Source organism: Strix aluco, chromosome 14 (genome assembly GCF_031877795.1).
Source record: "Strix aluco isolate bStrAlu1 chromosome 14, bStrAlu1.hap1, whole genome shotgun sequence".
In the NCBI taxonomy this organism is placed as follows: Eukaryota; Metazoa; Chordata; class Aves; order Strigiformes; family Strigidae; genus Strix; species Strix aluco.
Window position 1 is genome coordinate 1,743,155 of NC_133944.1, and position 17,179 is coordinate 1,760,333.

The 17,179-nt window shown below is 50.8% G+C and overlaps 1 protein-coding gene across 10 annotated transcripts in view; it reads left to right on the plus strand.

The window, feature by feature from the left end:
• Positions 1–17,179, plus strand: part of ANKRD11 (ankyrin repeat domain containing 11) — a 155,958-nt gene that overhangs the window by 73,899 nt on the left and 64,880 nt on the right. For 6 of the 10 annotated variants that reach the window (XM_074839225.1, XM_074839229.1, XM_074839223.1 and 3 more), the window contains one exon: positions 10,925–11,012. The exons of the other annotated variants lie outside the window; for them this stretch is intronic. The gene's annotated coding sequence lies outside the window, so the exon portion shown is untranslated. The remainder of the gene's footprint in view (positions 1–10,924; positions 11,013–17,179) is intronic. 10 annotated transcript variants of the gene reach the window in all.

Here is a 17,179-nt window from a genome sequence, read left to right on the forward strand (position 1 = left end):
TAGTTGTCATGAAATCTTAATAGAAGCCCTGCGGTGGTCCTTGGGGGTGGTTCGCTTTGGGCCCAGCGTGTTGAGTAGCGCTTCTGATACGGAAAGGTGGGAAAGAAAGTGTTTGGCATTGGAAAGGGCTGTGGTGGGTTTGGAGCTGCTGCAGAGTCTGTAGCGAAATGGCAAAGCTGTCGCTAGACTGATGATGGATCCGTGATTGACTCGCTTATTTTTGTGTGTATAGAAACAGGTCACTTGTGCATTGATGATAAAGTCGCATTGTACGTCCTTCAGACTCGCTCACCTTCCTCTGCTTCTGTGAGAGAGGCACTTTCTTACCTCCCGGGGAGTCTTAAGGCTTAATCCATTGTTTGTAAAGCTCTTTAAGATTCTTGCTTGGGAGCACTAGAATCTGGAGGATTAAAAACAATTTATTTTTGTGTATCTTGTATAATGTGCATCTCAAAGACTTTCCAAAGAAGGAGGAATTGTGAGGCAGAGGGAGATGGCAGGTCTGTAAGGTAAACATGAGGGAGGAAGTGGCTTGGAAGAACAAAGAGGGTAAGAGCAAAAGTCTGGTTCCCCGTTGTGGAGACTTGGCTGTAAGGAGGGCTAGTTTCCAGCCCTGGAGGGAAAGGGCTGGGTGTACTGGAGCTGTCTTCCTCTTAATCCCATTTAAAGACCCATCTGGTCAGCGCTGCTGCCTCGTTGTGAAGGGCAGCGTGCAGATTTTCCCTCTGCTGTATTTGTGCCCTTTGATTGTACCTATTGGGAAGCAGGAATGTCACTTGTTCTCGCCTGGTCTGTTTTGTCAGCTCTAAACGACCAGATAAGCTCACCAGAATCGATGTCAGTGATCTGGACAAGGATGATCTTTTTTAAAACCAGATCTAGAACAGTCAGTGAAAGGCCCCGCTTCCCCTCTCGCCACGCCTGTGATACTTGTCCTGGTTTCTGCTTGCACATCCCAGCCCTGCCCATGGACCCGCCGGGACATCAGCAAAGGTGCTTCCTCCTGGGGGACCCTGGCTGCCCCTCTGCACGGGGGAACGATGACACCTTTGCTGTGAGGCTCCTTATACCTACCAGAAAACTGTCACTGGGAGCGTGGTCCCATCGGGACATCCCTCTTGGCCACTGTGGACCTCCCCGATGCCACTGCCACTCTTCTGAAGAGGCTGTGTGTGTGCAGACATCGGTGCTCCTGCCCTCGGAGAGGGATTTGCCACTTTCCCAATCCTCACCCCCCCGTCCCCACATCCCTGGTGCAGCACTGATACCATCGTCCTCCCGGGTGGCTGCCACAGCTTCTCCTTGTCTCCAGAGCCTCCCATGCTGGGTCAGACACATTGGAGAAGAGATGACACAGTGCTTTGGACACAGGTGGTGCCTTGGCTCTGTGGGGAAGCAGAAACTGGTGATTAAATTTTTTCCCCAGGTGCAGGCCTGAGCATTTTGTGTAGGTGTGTTGCCATCATGTGACTCTCTGCGTTTTAAACACCGTTTTCCCACGTGAACTTGTTTGGGGTCACGGAACGTGTGTCTGTTGTTCTTGGCTGTAGCTGAACATAAGATGGGGCAGAACTAATGACTGCGCTGGTTGGGATTTCTGGTTTGGCTTCTCACCAAAAGATGTCCTGAATAATGGTGATGTTACAAGCAAGCGTCAAGGCAAATGATGGCCAAGCACACCCGAGACCCTCAGTGTTTTGTTATTTGAGCTCGATAATTTTACATAAATTGGAGAGCTCAGCCATCAGCTGTTACTGGCTGTTACTTGTGTGCAGGGGAGTCTCGTGTGGGGCTGGAGATGGCTGAGGCTGTGGGGTGTGTTGGCAAGTAGGTGTAGGTGTGGCGCAAGGAAATTCTTGAGGTGTGGGTGTGCTGGAGCCAGGCAGGACGAGCGACCGGTGCCAAGGACTGGGTAATGCCCGTGACAGGCCCTGCTCACCTGGAAGCGATGCTCAGTAGCGCTGGGATATGGTAGGAGGGATGATCAGGGTCCCTGGCCACTGCTGTTTTCGTTGGCCTGGCACCATAAGGGTGGGTTTATCCTAAACCCAGTAATATTTCTTGTTCCCCAGTACCCCTGGGGTTATGGGAGCCACTGGAGATTATTTGGGTAGTAGGTGGGACCAACACACGGACTGGCTTTGCAATAGCATAGCTAATGAGATTAACATAGTATTCTCTTAAAAAAGAAAAGAAGAGGCTGGTTGGTTGAATGGGACTCAGAAGACTCATTTCATGTGTTAGGAGCTGGAAACACAAGCTATTTAGTTTAGCAAGGAGAAAGTTGAGAGCATCTGGTGGGTTGGAAGCCTGTCCGTTATTGACTGCCAGAGCCTGGGCAGGGTGCTGGGGAGTATATTCGCCTTCTAAACATCTGCTGCCCTCAGGTTTCGGGCCGACCTTGCCTGACACCCGTCCTGCTTGCTTTGTTCCCGGATGTTTTTTAAAAATAGAGAAAAAGTCCCTGCCTGCTGGAAGTTGAAGCTAAAGAAATGAAACAGAAAAATAAAGCACCAGATTTATTAGGGAGGTTGCTGGTAGGAAAACAGCTGAGCTTGTGGTTGTAGCAGACCTCACATCCCTTAAAAATTTAGGGTATTAGGCTTTCCTTTAAATACTGTCTTGGTTTTAGAATACTGGCTGTAGTTGGTCCATATCTGTAGAAAACGCAAGGAGATTTAACTCAGGGAGGTTCCGTCACCCGTTGGGCTGTTTGCTGAGATGACTGCAGCAAGTCCTTTTGGCGTTGAAAATAATGATTTTTATTAATTTGAACTGTTTTTCTATTTTTGTTCTTTCTTCACTTCTCTCTCTTATGTCTGTGACTCTTGCCAGCTCCACTAATTACTTCTTGAAAAGCAGTTGCTTCACCGAGGGCACTCCAGCTTACCTGCTATTGATGCAGCTCTGCTAAATACCTGCGGTTCTGGATATCTTTGCTTTGCCCCCCTGTGATCTGGTAATTCCTGCTGGTTTCCCTCCTTCCTCCTGGTTCTATGCAACCTCAGCTGAAAGTTATTTGATGGGGACTTCAAGTGCTGTTTCAGCTCTAGAAGTAATATTTCCCTCAGATTTTTTTTCTTCTGTTCTGCTTGATCTTGCAGCTATTAAGTAGTTTTAAATAAAGATTTTTAGTCTCTTGCACCCTCTGCAATGAAGCATGGGAATTTTGAACAGGCACCAAAATTTTCTCTAGCACAGCAAAGAAATGATCCCAAACTTGACATAAACTTTCTCTTCCCGGTGACCCCATTTGCTGTACCCAGAGCTGGTGTGTATCCCCCCATCCCCGAGCCATTGCACTGAATTGTTGTAAAGCAAACAGTGTATCGGGCCCGTTACAGAAACCCAGTGCATGTAGAACAGAGGAGAACAAGAGCAGGTTTCCTCAAATACCCGGAGGAGTGGGAGTTGAGCATTTCAGGAGAATTTTTAATTCCTCAGGATTAATCTGTGGCACATGAAGAGCCACGCCGGAGCTCTGCCTTTGGAGCAGAGTTTTCATGAAACTCCACTGCTGACACTGGGAGCTGCTGGCAGATATTTCAGTTTTTAGTTAAGTCAGATTTAACCTCAGCCGATGCAAAGCTCTGATGCAAAGCTGCTCTGCACATATTACAGTGGGAAGATTCACTGGGGTTGCTATAGCGAAAGGCTGGAGATGACTTAAGGAGTTTAAATTAGGCCTGCGTGCTGGTAAACAAGGGCTCTGCCTATAGTACAAGCTGCTGCGGCGTTTGAAGATGTTTGTGTCGGATGGGGTGGGAGGAGGCGCGCAGTCGCTCGCGGAGAGAGCGCGAGTGCTTGCACAAGCCCGTCAGACCGAGTGTGCCAGCAGTGTGCCCAGGGAGGAGCGGGCAGGTGCCGGGGCTCCCGATGGGCTGTGCCGGATGAGAAAGAGAAGCTGGAGATCCTGGTTGCGTTCAGAAATCTGCTACTGATTTTTTTGTGAGTGAGCAACAGCCAGTCATTCCCGGTGCCTGAGCTGCCTGCTCTGCTGGGGTACGGGGCTCTGTGCCCCGCTGCCTTACCTCTCCCCTGGTCCACACCAGCCGGCTAGAGATGCCACTCGCTGCGACATCCCAGCCGCGCTCTTACTGTCCTCTCCGTCTTGACTTCATTACGTCTTGATCTCTGTAACCTCTTTAACGTGTAAATACTGAAATGAGATTATCTTTAAAGAGCCCTTTATTAAAAATGTACTGACCTTCCTAATCAGAAGAAATGTTCCCGTAGCTGCTTTTCGCCTTTCCCGCATTTCGACAAGTAGCGAGGGCAGAATGGTGAATCATCTCACCAGGGCGACAGCTTGGGCTGAAAACTGGGCAGGTTTCTTCAGACACTGCACCAGCCTGTAGCTCCCCGCCAGCAGCGTCCCAGCACCGGCCATGCTGGCTGCTCTGCAGCCCAGGAGGGTCCCAGGGACACACACTTTGTGCTGGGTTTGCACTTTAAACCAACTCTAAACCTCCCTTCAGCTTGGTGGCCCTTGGTGCGGCGAGCGCCGTGCTGAGGACCTGGCCTGCTTGGCTGACTCACCACCAAACTTTTTGGGCAAGCCACAGGCGCCGCGAGCTGTGTCCCAGCAGCCACTGAGGGGTTTGTGCGTGGTGGGGCAGGGCTGGTCTCCGGTAGATCAGAAGGCCCTGATGAATATCCTTGCCCCTTCCCCTCCCAAACCAGCCCTGAGTCGAGCTGATGTGGGACCTGCACCCGAGGATTGTGCTGGCAGCCCCCCTGGTGGGTGAGGCCAACCACCCGTCCCTGCCACAGGGCTCCAGCCCTGCAGACCTCTGGCTGGGGAGGTTCTAGAGTGGAGGGGGGTGAGGTGAAGTGGAGCAGTCGGGGTGGGCTCGCTGTGCGCAGCCTTCGCCAGGCGCAGGGGACGTACCCGAGTACGGCCCAGGCCCTGCCCAGGGGACTCTGTGTTCCTTGCAGAGAGAGAGACCTGCAGTCAGAGACTGGCACGTGAGGGGCTAAACTGCAAATAGTTTGAAGCCGTCTTTCAGTGCGTGATTTTTGAGGGCTTTACGGTTATTTGAATCTAGAATTTGTTGCACAGAGATGAGCAGGAATGCAGGTGAAGAGCAGATGGGTGCTGCGCGCCTGCGGCCACGGTGCTGCCGGTCCTCGGCCCTCCAGTCAGTGCTGGTGTTTCTCCAGCCCCCGGGCCCTGCAGGCAGCTGTGCGTCCTGCTGCCTGGGATCCTGGGTTTCCTTCAGGGATTTGTTGGAAACTCCCCACGTCTGTATGGCGTTTATCGCTTCGGAGCCGATCAGTGGATGAGCAGGGTGGTCTTACTGCTTTGGTGTCGGCATTTGGAGTTGATGAGCCTTTCCTGTATGGTTCTGGTGGAGCCTTCAGCGTGCGAGGATGATCAGAGAGGGGTTTGTTGTTTTTTTTTTTTTTTTTCCCCATGTAAAATATATTCCAGCTCCAGTTTGTAATGTGGCAAGAGGGGGAGTGAGAGAAGGGAACAACAGCATTAGCGGATGTAGAAGTAGCTGGAATGAGAAGCTTTTGTGCCATTAATAACAGCCCTGGCTGGCAGCCAAGGCTGGGAGTGTGGGATTAGCCTGAACAATCAAGACTGCAGGATCAAAACAAGGAGGCAGGAACAGCGAGGTCACACTGCTGCCATCTGCGCTGCCGCAGTGGTGGGAGGGAGCGGAAGAGGGGGCTGCGCTGGAGGAGCGATGCCGATAGCGCAGGCAGCGGGGCGCCCGCCGACTCCCCAAAACCGGCCCTGCACCCCTCACGCGGGGCTCAGGGCGTTGGGCTTCGCCTCCCAGCTCGCGGCAGGCGCCTTCCCGGCGGCGCTGGCGAGCCCGCGGAGGGGAGGGTGGCCGCAGCTTGGTATTTTTAGGAAATGGCTTCTGAAAAAGAGAAGCGGCTCGTTGGGGCTGGGTCGTGCGCTTCTGCACTCCGGACTGAAGATCTGGACGGCGTTTGTGGCCGGGGGTTTGGGATGGGGGTCAGTGCCGATAGCCCGCCCCAGTGTTGGCGTCGCCGTCGTGCCGTTTGTGAATCCATCTGGTGACCAGGGGGTGGGGAGAGGTCACCGGACGGATTCAGCTGCAGCTTTGCCGTGGGCGAAGGCAGCCTCGCGCTCTGCCGGGGCGTGTGGGGCGTACGGACCTTTCCAGGGGCTGCATGTACTAGTTTACACCCCCTTTTTCAAAGGAGTGACTTGAGATTGCTGCTGAAAGACAGTTTTCGAAGCAGATGGAGGCAAATCTTGTTCTGCTTCGCTCTGGTCTTCATCAGCTTTTGCTGAAATACCTTCCAAGAGTATCAGAAAGCAAAATGTTTTGCATCATTTATGTTGCTTCTCCTCTTTTTCCCCCTGACCTAGTAAATGTTACTGTCCTGCAAATGTAAATACAAAAAGCTGAAATGCAATAGAAGTAAAGCAGTGTCCCACAAACAGCCTCCCAGCTCTTGCTAAAAATATCTCTGTGCGGTGCAGTAACTCCCAGGCATTCTTTTGTCTGACTGCTTTTGAATTCCCTAATTGAAGTTGGTTGGAGGGCAGTGCACCAGTTTCCTGAATAGCTCAGATGTTGATTGTGAGTTAAAAAACAAGAGCAAAATTGTTTTTCCTTTGTACAGCCGTGCTTTTATTTATCCCCCCCCCCCCAACTCATTTTTAATCTCTGTATTTTTACTTGCGATTTTATTTTGTAAGACAACTGCATTAAATACATCTGCGGAGAAGGGGCCCAGGAGGCAGTGAGCAGGAAGACACAGTTTTCAGTACGTGATGCCACGTGCACGTTGGAGCCGGAGTGCCGCTCCGTCGGAAGCGTCCAGGCTGGCGCAGAGATGTGGTGCAAATGGAGCTTAACGTAGTAGGAAGTGTTAATAATGGTTCCTAATTGCCTACTAATAACTAAATCTGTGGAATTTGGCAGCAATTGGGATATAGTTTTCTCCTGCAATCTGTCCGTTCCCTCCAGAAAGAACAAAGTTGCTTTACTGACATAGAGCAGCGAATCGTAAATTCACTGAAGGTAACGGGGGAAAGTTTTCCAGACTCCACATGGCCTCTGCAGAGCCTGCGAGGGTGCTTCCCCAGGCGATAACTGCTGTGTCTTGGTCTGGCACTCCAAGATTTAACAGAGGAAGAAGAATAAAATCAGGTTCTTTTCTTCCTTTCTGTGTGTGGGTTTTTGGTTTTTTTTTTTTTCATTTGAACTCTGAAACAGAGAAACCCAGGCTCATTTCAAGTGCTCCCCAAAGGCTGCTGGAAGCACCGTGTGCGCGGGCGTCTCGCCCGGCCATCCAGGGACAGGTCCCTGGGCTCTCCTGGGAACAGGGAGGAAAAGTTAAGGGACTGGTAATTTGTGATAAGTCATGGCCGGTCCAAGAAGCTCCCCGGAATATATCTGTTGGGTAAATGTGATAAACTGTGAGTGCTCAGAGCTCCTCTGTGGCCGGTAAACAAACACAAACGCTGCTTTCACTCCAGCCTCAGTAAATTAAAGGTTTGAAATTGTGATGGAGATTGGAGAGAAGCTGATTTCAGATGCTGCTTCAGAAGCCGGGATTTATTCCGGCTCTCTGTGGTGGGAGACGTTTCCTAGCTGCTCAGCAGCAGCAGAAAAACAAGCACAAATTTTTCTGTCTTCAGGGATAACTGCAGTGAAGCATGCGGGGGGGGAGGGCTGTGCCGCTCACTGGTACCGAAATACCTCCCCATCCCCCACGCACGTCAACAGGCCCCAAAACTTCCCCGGCACACGGGGTTGGGTGCTGGGTGCTGCACCCACCTGCGGAGCAGGAGCAGGCACCAGGGCCTGGGGGCCGTGGGGGAGCCGGGCTCCTCTGGTGCTTTCCTGGGAAATGGAGCATCTTCATAGTTTGATACACACAAAAATAAGACGCCGCACGGGTGTGAGCTGGCAGCCTGCAAGCTGGGTTTGCTGCCCCTCGCTCTGCACAACCAGGAGACTGTGTCCGGAGGAGCCTGCGGTGTGGTGGGGAGAGCGGGCACCCTGCTTTTGGGCACGGTGATGGGGGGGTCCAGGAGCCACCTTCCACCTTGCTCTTCTTGCTCCCCTTCCCACAGGAGATGGAGTCTAGAGGTGAGAAACATGCTTATTGTCCAAAACCTCCCTTCATCTCCAAAAACAGAGCATGGTGGGTGCCAGCTCCTCCTGTTCACAGTGGCGTTGGGCTGGAGCCGGGCTGTTGGCTCTGGGGCACTGGGGCAGGATCGCTGCTGCGGTCACATGCCCTCCTCTTAGCTTCTAGGTTAACGTTTAACCTATTCATGCTTCAGTCCCTTGGCTTGTTTGATGTTGTGGGGCACTTTGTATGGCTCTCAACTCTAGATGAGCAGCCCGATGGAGGGCTACGGCTTATCTGCTGCGGAGGAACATGAAGAATTTCATGGGGAGGAAGATGAGACTTTTCCTTTTCCTGGTGGAGGGAAAACAAGTCTGGGTGGGTGACATTGTCGTGTTTTACACGGGCAGCTCCCTGCTTGGGGAGCCTCTCTGTTGAGTTTTCACCTGGCCAAAACATTTTCGCTCTGACTGTAAACCTTAGAGGGGAGAGTGCTCAAATGGAAAAGTTGACGCAGCCTTATCTGCGGTGCAGTCTCGGTATGATAGAGGAATCTGAGCCCTGGTTTATGTCAGGCTTGAAGCTTTCCCTTTCCTTCCAGCAAACTGCATACCGTTGCCTTGGAGCCGTTCCTTCATCGGGGGCATCATCCTTCAAGGAGCGTAGTTTGGTCCAGAATAGGTCTGGGTTCATTTTAAATACATCCCGAGTTCCCTGACGGCTCCTTGCAGCAGCCCGGTGTCTTTGGAATGGTCCTCGGAGTGCTGCGGCATCTCCCTCCCAGCAAACAGCAGCCTCCCTTCTCCAGAAACTTTAGCCCTTGCCTTCAGTGTGCAATTATTCTTGCAGGAGACATTCAGGTCATCCGTTCCCCTCGTGCAGTAAGTGACACTTCGACGAATGACTGATGCTTAGCATAGTCAAGGGTCACCTTACCCGGCTCTGGGTGCCGAAGGCTTTCATTGCGTGAACAGTCTTTCAAACTTCCTGCTGGCTCTGCTGCCGCCAGTTCATTAGGAGGAAAAAAAACCCAACCCTGGAAGTAAATTTGCTAGCAGTGCTCAGACCCCATCGCCAGCGCGGTGGAGCTGTCCCATCTCTGCCTGGTGAGATGGGAACCACCGCCGGAGCTCACCACTCCCCTTGCACCATAAACCCGATAACTGACCCGAAACAGCGGCTGCGGGGTCAGCCTGACATCTGGCACGCTACAGCACCGCTGCTGGGAGGGGAGGGAGCTGGAGGAGAACGGGAAGGGAGGGGGAAGGACGGAGCCAGGAGCTTCTGAAGCTGCGGGGTAAGACATTAAACTGGAGAAGGGGCAGAATATAATGCTCAGTGATTTTTGCAAGCGGCCGGCTGCTTCCCCGGGATGTCTCAGGGCTAAGGGCAGTGTTTGTTTTCTAGCAAGACACTACAAAGAATAAAAATAATGGTTGCAGTTAATTGCCATATATCCATCGTGCCTTGGTTTTCATTTGTCTTAAGGCAGGATGCGTTTGCAGATGAATTTTGAAAATAGCTGAGGATCAAATGTTGTTTTTTGTTCTTTGGCACTGAATATTTTGCTCACTGTTCATGCTCAGTGATGCAGATCTGCGTGTGTATTCAAAGTCTGTAGCTAATGTTACTATTTCCTTCCTGCTATGAGCTTCTGTTTTCTATGCTCACACCTTTCTGGAAGCCTCCTTTCAGGCTACAATATTCCCTACTTGGTTTGGTATTAAAGGAATCTTTTTCTGTAAGGGCTAAGAAAAATATTTTTCTTTTAGCTTTAGGTACATAAAGGGATAATAACCCTCTTTTCACCCGTTTTCAGAAGGCTGAGCCCACTACAGTGTGTTTTGTTGAGGAAATAACATTTCCCAAAGTGGAGGAGCTTTTGCTGGTGAAGCAGAGGTTAACACGGTGTGCTGTCCTGGTCACAGTCCCCTTCCCCGGCCCTGGGGGGGTGAGGACTCCCCTGCTCCCCCCTTCCATCCTGTACCACCCAGCACATGGTGCGGGAGCGGGGCACGTTCCCAGCGTTGGGGTGCTGAGGTGGGGGCTGTCCCTCTCCCGAGGCGGCTGGGCCTGGTGCTCAGGACGTGGCCTGACCCGGCGCGCCACGAGTCCCCCTGCACGGTGGGAGATGGGGAGGAAGGCTCCGGCGCCTGCTTGTTGCCCAGATCGCCCATTTCTGGGCTGAAATTGCCCCAAACCAGCTCCCTTTTCTCAGGTGCTCTGAGCGCGTCACATCTGCAGGTGGGGGCTGATGCTCGTGCACCCTCGTAAAGGTCTTAATTTGTTCAGATGGGAACTTACTATTTTAAAATGGCTTCGATTATCATACGGAAGGATTGTTTACTGGCGGTACATATGCTTTGCTGTCTCCATCCCGTGCTTTGCTAAGAATAGAAACCAGAGCATTACTCTGCGCCTCTTACAGCTGTGGCTGTTGAAAAACTGACTTGCCCAAATGGTTTGTATGTTTGTGGCTGAGTCGGCAATGGAGCTGAGGTTCAAAACTGCCACTTCTCTGCTCAAACCACTAATCAGCATTGCTTCTGAAAGGACTATAGATAGTGTGTGCAAGCTGATACTACAAAAATAAAGTTTTCATAACCTCCTTTTGGTTTCTGTAAATCCCCAGACATGCAGGTCTCTGCCGTTCTCTGTAGGCACTCACCAGGCCGAGAACTCACCAGGCCGTCCTCACCGCCCTGTTCTCACCACTCTATTTAATTGCAAAGGAGCCTTTTGGAGTAGCCTTTAAAAATCCCTATCACCGTTGCACTATCTTCATTAAATGAATGGGGCTGTTGTGCATCTGACAGCTGCCATTTTAATGCTGTGGTATTGTATTTCCTTGCAGGAGGCTCAACCTCACCAGGCAGATTAGGACTGAGAAAATCCAGGTTCCATTAGAAACCATTGGAAATGAGTTCCCAAGTTGTTCTAAGGTAAATCAATAATGCATATAATCTCCCTGACTGGACTTAGAGACGGAGCCAACAGTTCATTTAACTGCTTTTTTTTTTTTTTTTTGTAGAGCACTTTCAAAATCATTCCTGTTAAGACTTCTCACTCTGAATTGCTGTTAGGAAATTCTCAGGCAGCATTTGTTTTTTGAGCACTGCCAAAACTTTGGTAATTTACTCATCCCCGTGCCTCGCGCCGGCACCCAGGTAGCCACTAAATTCCTGCGAGTTTGGGAGAGAAGGCTGCTGCTCAGTTTGCACCTCCACCCCCAGACAGACTGCTCCAACCCCGCATCTGGGTGCTGCGTCCTTGCTGGCGTGGGGTGAGCCCGCTGCTCGGCGTGTCCGTGCCCCCAGCCCCTCTGCAGGGGATGCGTGTAGCCGGGAGCGTGCTCCGTGCTGGAGGCAGACGCCCTTTACTTTGTTTATGACCCTTCCTGAGTGCTCTGTCGCGCCTCCTTTGCTGTTTTGCAGAACAATTCTGGAAGGAGACAGGAATTTGGTTACAGAATAATCAAATTGAGAAAGATGAATCCTTCTCAGTGTTGCAATAAGGTTTTGCTAATTTTTAATTTATTTGAAATCAGCTTTAATAAGCAAATTGTCCTTTCTCAGAGCAAATATTCCAAACTCATGAATCTTTCAAGTTAAATATGATAAAGGACCACCGATTTTTCCTTTTCTGTTTAAACTAATGCCCGAGTGAAGTGAGGAAGATGATTAGCTTGTAAATGAGCACAGGAATGCAGCCAGCTCCAGTGGCTTTCCACGCTGGCACTGCGGGTCTGGTCGGGATCAGGCCTGATGCTCTGCGTCTGTCGCATCAGCCCGCGCACATGGGACGGCGCTTGTGCGAGCCCTGCTTTGGGCGGGCGATACCCACTACTGCACAAAGCTTGGAAGGGCAGGATTCCAAGTTATGCGGGCTGGTTTTGTACAAATTTGAGGTGATTCAGTGAATTTTTTTATACTAGAGAACGGCTTTGTGCCATGTGATAGCCATCTTTTTGATTCTGTAGTAGGTGCCTTGCAATGAAGTTTGTCATCTCTCGGAAACTCAGCCTTATTTAACAGCACTTGAACTGTCAGATATTAAAATAATGTCTCTTGAACCACTTGAATGGGATAAGACTTGGCTTGATATAGGGCTGTGGTCTTAGAGAACCTATAATTTCTCCTCTTCCCCCTGCATTGGTATTACTATCAGATTTTTCTTTTTAGCTGTGGCAAAGAGAAGATTGAGTCTCTAGAACATGATCTATTTTGATTACTATAAATCTTAGCGCTGCTAATTTAGTCAGCTAGTACGATACGAATGTAGGTTCTGTGTGTTCAAACTGTTCTTGGTTTTTTTACTTAATAAGTTCTCCAGATAGTTGCCATGGAAATAATCCTGGATTCGGAGAGGATGTAAAGGCTCCGAAGACGCTGACGCGGTGGCAGCAGCACGTGGTCTGTGCGCTCCGGGCTCAGCCCCTGGTCAAATCCCAATTTTTTGGGGTGGTGCTGGCTCTGGGATGGAAACCAGCTTGTTCCTCCCACGGCTGTCCCAGTTCCCCCCTTTTGGAGTTTTGGGTGGAATTCTCCTGATTTTCATAGTGCAGAAAAGTTGAAGAAAATGGTCACTGCTGGTTTTCACTGCTTGAAGCTTAATTACCGTTTTCTGTCTTGTCTTTGCCTCAATCGTGCTAATGTGAAGGGGTTTGGCTGTTGCCGTTGCCCTACCCCAGCTTCTGTGACTGCGCTGGGGATCTGCACCGAAGTTGAGGAAATTTCTCCTGCTCCGCTCCGGGAGCGCCGGGTGCCACCGGAGGTGCCGGTCCCCGCAGCACGGCCCTTGTTTGTGCCGCGGAAGAACAAACCTGCTTCCTCTGGGCCCGTGTTTTCTTTTTCAACAACTTCCTTTTTGTGCAAACGTTGTGTTTTTCATGAAATTGCCGTGAGTTGTTTTCAGGCGCGATCGCTGGCGTTGTTTTGTACGTTTAAACCAAAACTGGGTACCTCTTGTTGTTTGAAATAAAACAGGCAGTCTTAATCGCAAGAAACTTCTGGTTATTTTCCTGGCTTTGCAAGACTTGAAAAATGCTGTATGATTTAAGCTGGAATTGACTTTAGTTTGAGGCATGGGACAGATATTTGATGCAGCATACAGGATATGTGAACCCCTTTGGTCAGGGGGGTAGGACCAGTGCAGGAGCTGCAAAAGCAGCAGCTCATCTTCCTGTGCCTGCTTTTTGCCGGAGCGGTTTCCTGGGGAAGCGTCTCTTGCAGCGGCGGAGACCCTGCTGCGGCTAAAGTTAAAATTTAATTGCTTTAATATAGCTTTTGGGCCAAACGAACAGCGCGTTTAAGAGCACTTCTCAGGTCTGACGAGCAGTCTTGTTATATTTAATTTGGGGGTGAACAGTGGAAGAGGCGTGTTGGTGAGTCGTAGGGACAAAGCCTTGAGAGCCACTTTCTGGCCTAGTGGGCTGGTACAGCGGACGCTGTCGCTTCCTCGGTGGGGAAGCACAGGGGATCAGACCATGGCTGTGCGCTTTCAGTTTGTAGCTGAAACAAAAATCTAGGAGAGAATTTTTCCTTCTCTTTTTTTTTTTTCTGGAGAGCTGAAGTGCGCTTTCTCCTTCCCCCTTTGTATTTACATACATTATTGAACAGCTCTTGCTGCCGTACGTAGGAAGACGTGCAGCGCAGCCTGCCCGCATGTAGCACGGTAGAGATGGAGAACCCCCTCGCACCGCTGACACCCCACCTTTCACCCCCCTGAAGCACTCTTGCCCTGAAACGCTCCGTGTTTCGGTCATCCCGGCGACTGAGGGAGACTCAAACACAGATTTTAAAAAGCCAAGTCAGCACCTTAACGAAGATCACTGAGATCCCAGCAGCTCGCGGGAAGAGCCCAACCTTCCTTTTCCAGCTCGGGGAGGGACGAGCCCAACCAGCACTCCTGCATCCTTTTACACTGCTCTGGGTGGATTAAATTAGCGAGCAGAGTGACAGCTGGGCAGGAGGCTGGGAACAATGCAGATAAAGTTAGCTTTCAGCGATGTGACCCTCTCCAGGCTGCGCGCCAGAAGACTATAAATAATTGATAGGAGCAACCACCCTCGCCAGCACGCTAATGTACAGCGCGGTTCATACAGCGAGCGGAGCTGCATTACCCATTACATCATCGCTGCTCTCCGCCTGGGCTCTCCTATCAGCAATGTAATTTTACTGCTTTTAAATAATAAATTGCACTGGGAGTTGAAATACTCCTTCGCCCCATTCAAGCCTACTAGGGTGTGCAACTACACAAATGAATTTTACATATGGTAAAATAAATTTTGTATCAAGCTTAAAAAAAAAAAAATTCTTGCAGGAGGAGTTTATCCCCCCAGTCTCACCCCAGAGCAGTAACAGGGGTTTAGGGTATCAAAGGCAGACGGTTCCAGCTAGTGACTTTTGGTCTGGCTCAGTATCTGGAATGATTTTTAAGCTTGATTTGGGTTCACTGGCCTAAGTTCATGGGTGGTTTCAGGGGGTAAAGTTCTCTGGTGTTGCAAGTCAGAAAAATCCCCTTGGCTGTGGCCGTTTCCGTGAGCTGAAGGCGTGTGAGCGGCGTGCATGAGCTCTTGGGTTCCGCAGCACGGGAGCTTTCACTTTCAGTGGCTGTAGTTTTTAAACGGTGAAAAAAGCTTGATGTCACCCAAAACCTGATTTCTTTCCCCTAAGATAAGTTCTGTAACCTTTGTTTATCCACATCTTTGTGGGGAAAAGCTGAAATGAGCTTTGACTGTTCCAGGCTCTGGGGACAGGGAGGGATGGGGAGGGTCTCTGTGCCTGTGGGGACACTTTTTTTGTGGACCCTTGCAGTTTTTTTGCTCATTTGTATGGGTCTCCCAAGGATTTTGAAAATACAATTTAAAAAAAAAAAAATCATATAACTGCTACACTAGAATCTGCAAGCACCAAAAACGGTCCAGAAATTGGGGAGATTGTGGTGCCCCATTCCTGTTAAGTCAGTGGCGAGTAAATGGAGAAACCAAACCGAAGAGCAGTCAGCTGTTAGGAGGGAAGAAATGAGTGGGAAAGTGTGGAGTAAGGACCTATGGTGCGTGACCAGAGCTCGCCGCGGCGGGACACAAAGGGGAAAGGCGCCGAGGCTGATGCAACTTCAGGCGGTGGGACACGGTGCGTGGCTGAGGGGGGTGGGGGGGGTGGGGTGGGGTGTGCCCGGCTGGGTCCTGTTCGCATCCGGCACGGCTGAGGGGGGTGTGGGGGCACTGAAATACAAACCATGGGGTTTTCGGTGTCGTGTGGCCGGACAGTGCTCCCAGGAGCTGTGCTGGCAGGTGGGCTCTCGGACGTGGTAATTTCAGTACAACCAGCCTTGTTTATGGGATGAGTAAAATGGAATGTTATCGTAGGAGATGGATTAATTTGTTGAAAGAAGATAAGGAACAGATTTAGGCTAAGGGTATGATTCAAGGTAGGATTAGAAACATGCTTTGACATTACAGGGCACTGGCACCAAGGGCTTGCATCTGGATGTAGAATTTTCTTCCGTGATCCCTCACCACAAAGCCTCTGCTTCGCTCAACGCTGAGTATGAAGTAGATGTTTGAGACCCTCTTCCAGGAGACATCTGTCCTGTGCATGCATCTTGCAAGTCTCAATCTGTGCAGGGTTACTGTGAAAACGGTGGTTTTCACACCTTCTACAGTAAGACTTACAAGAATTATTATTTCCAAATCAGGAAGTGAGCAATGTTGCAGAGCTACATAAGAAAGCATAAGCTGCTTAGGGTGGATTAAAATGACTGACCGTTTAGCTATGCAATTAGATGGGGAGATGGTGTGATAAATCATGAGTAACTAGCTTACCTGTCCCGTGATGTTGTTTATCTCCAGGCACGTGTGAACCAGTTTCCACAGGGTGTTTGAGCATTTGCTTCTAAAGGCAGAGGTCCCTGGAAGGAGGGTGAATGTATGTGCTTTTTATACCATTTTCTGATGCTTCTTAGCTGTCCTTGTACAGTTCAACTGTAACTCTTTCCAGAAGCGTTCAGCTGTGTATCACTGAACAGGGCAGGCAGCTGTGCTGCTGCAGGGGAGCAGGGCTCCCCGGGGCATTTCCCGGGGGGTCCTGGGCTCCTCTGGCCCCAGGCCATGGGCTGTGAGGCCTGCGAGGATGCTGGCACCAGCCTTTTTGTGCCCTTCTTGAAGAAAGACAGCCAGTCTCTTATCCGACCGATACCGTAAGAGCAAGTGCAGCACCCACAGGGTGCCCTGTCGTGGGACCTAGTGGGAGTCAGGACAGGCTGAGAGAGTTGGGGTGGTTCAGCTGGAGAGGAGAAGGCTCTGGGGAGACCTTTGAGCAGCCTCCCAGGGCTTAAAGGGGCTACAGGAAAGGGGGGAGGGACTCTTGATCAGGGGGGTAGGGATAGGACTAGGGGTCATGGTTTTAAACTGACAGAGGGGAGATTTAGATCAGATCTAAGGCAGAAATTGTTCCCTGTGAGGGTGGTGAGGCCCTGGCACAGGTTGCCTAGAGAAGCTGTGGCTGCCCCCTCCCTGGAAGGGTTCAAGGCCAGGTTGGACGGGGCTTTGGGCAACCTGGGCTAGTGGAAGGTGCCCCCATAGCAAGGGAGTGGGACTGGATGAGCTTTAAGGTCCCTTCCAGCCCAAACCAGTCTGTGATTCTATAAAGGCAGGTGTTTTCCAGGGGTGCTGAGCTGCATCAGCATGTGCTTCTGACAGGACCTTGTGGTTCTGGGGCAAAAGCCTCCAGGTGACGAGGTGACACTGGTTGCCTCCAGCTGCTGAGCGTCGATATCCCTGCAAGGGTTTGCGCTGTTACCAACTTAGATTTGCAAACACTCTGGACACTGTTATAGGGCAGTAATGATTAAAATCTTTTAAACTGTGTGTTGGGCCTGCTGGGTGGTCGGATGACTACCTGGCAGCTCTGTGCTCGGCCGATCCCTGCGAAGGCACCCGTCCGTCCGGTGCGTCGCTGCTGAGGCTCCGACTCCCAGGACCAGTGATTTGGCGGTGCCGGGTTTGCTTCTTCCCACCCCGAGAACTCTACCTTACCTTCCCCCGGCTCAGCAGCATCTCCTTCACCTCTCACAGGTGTACAGCTTAGCAAAAGCATTCCAAATGCTT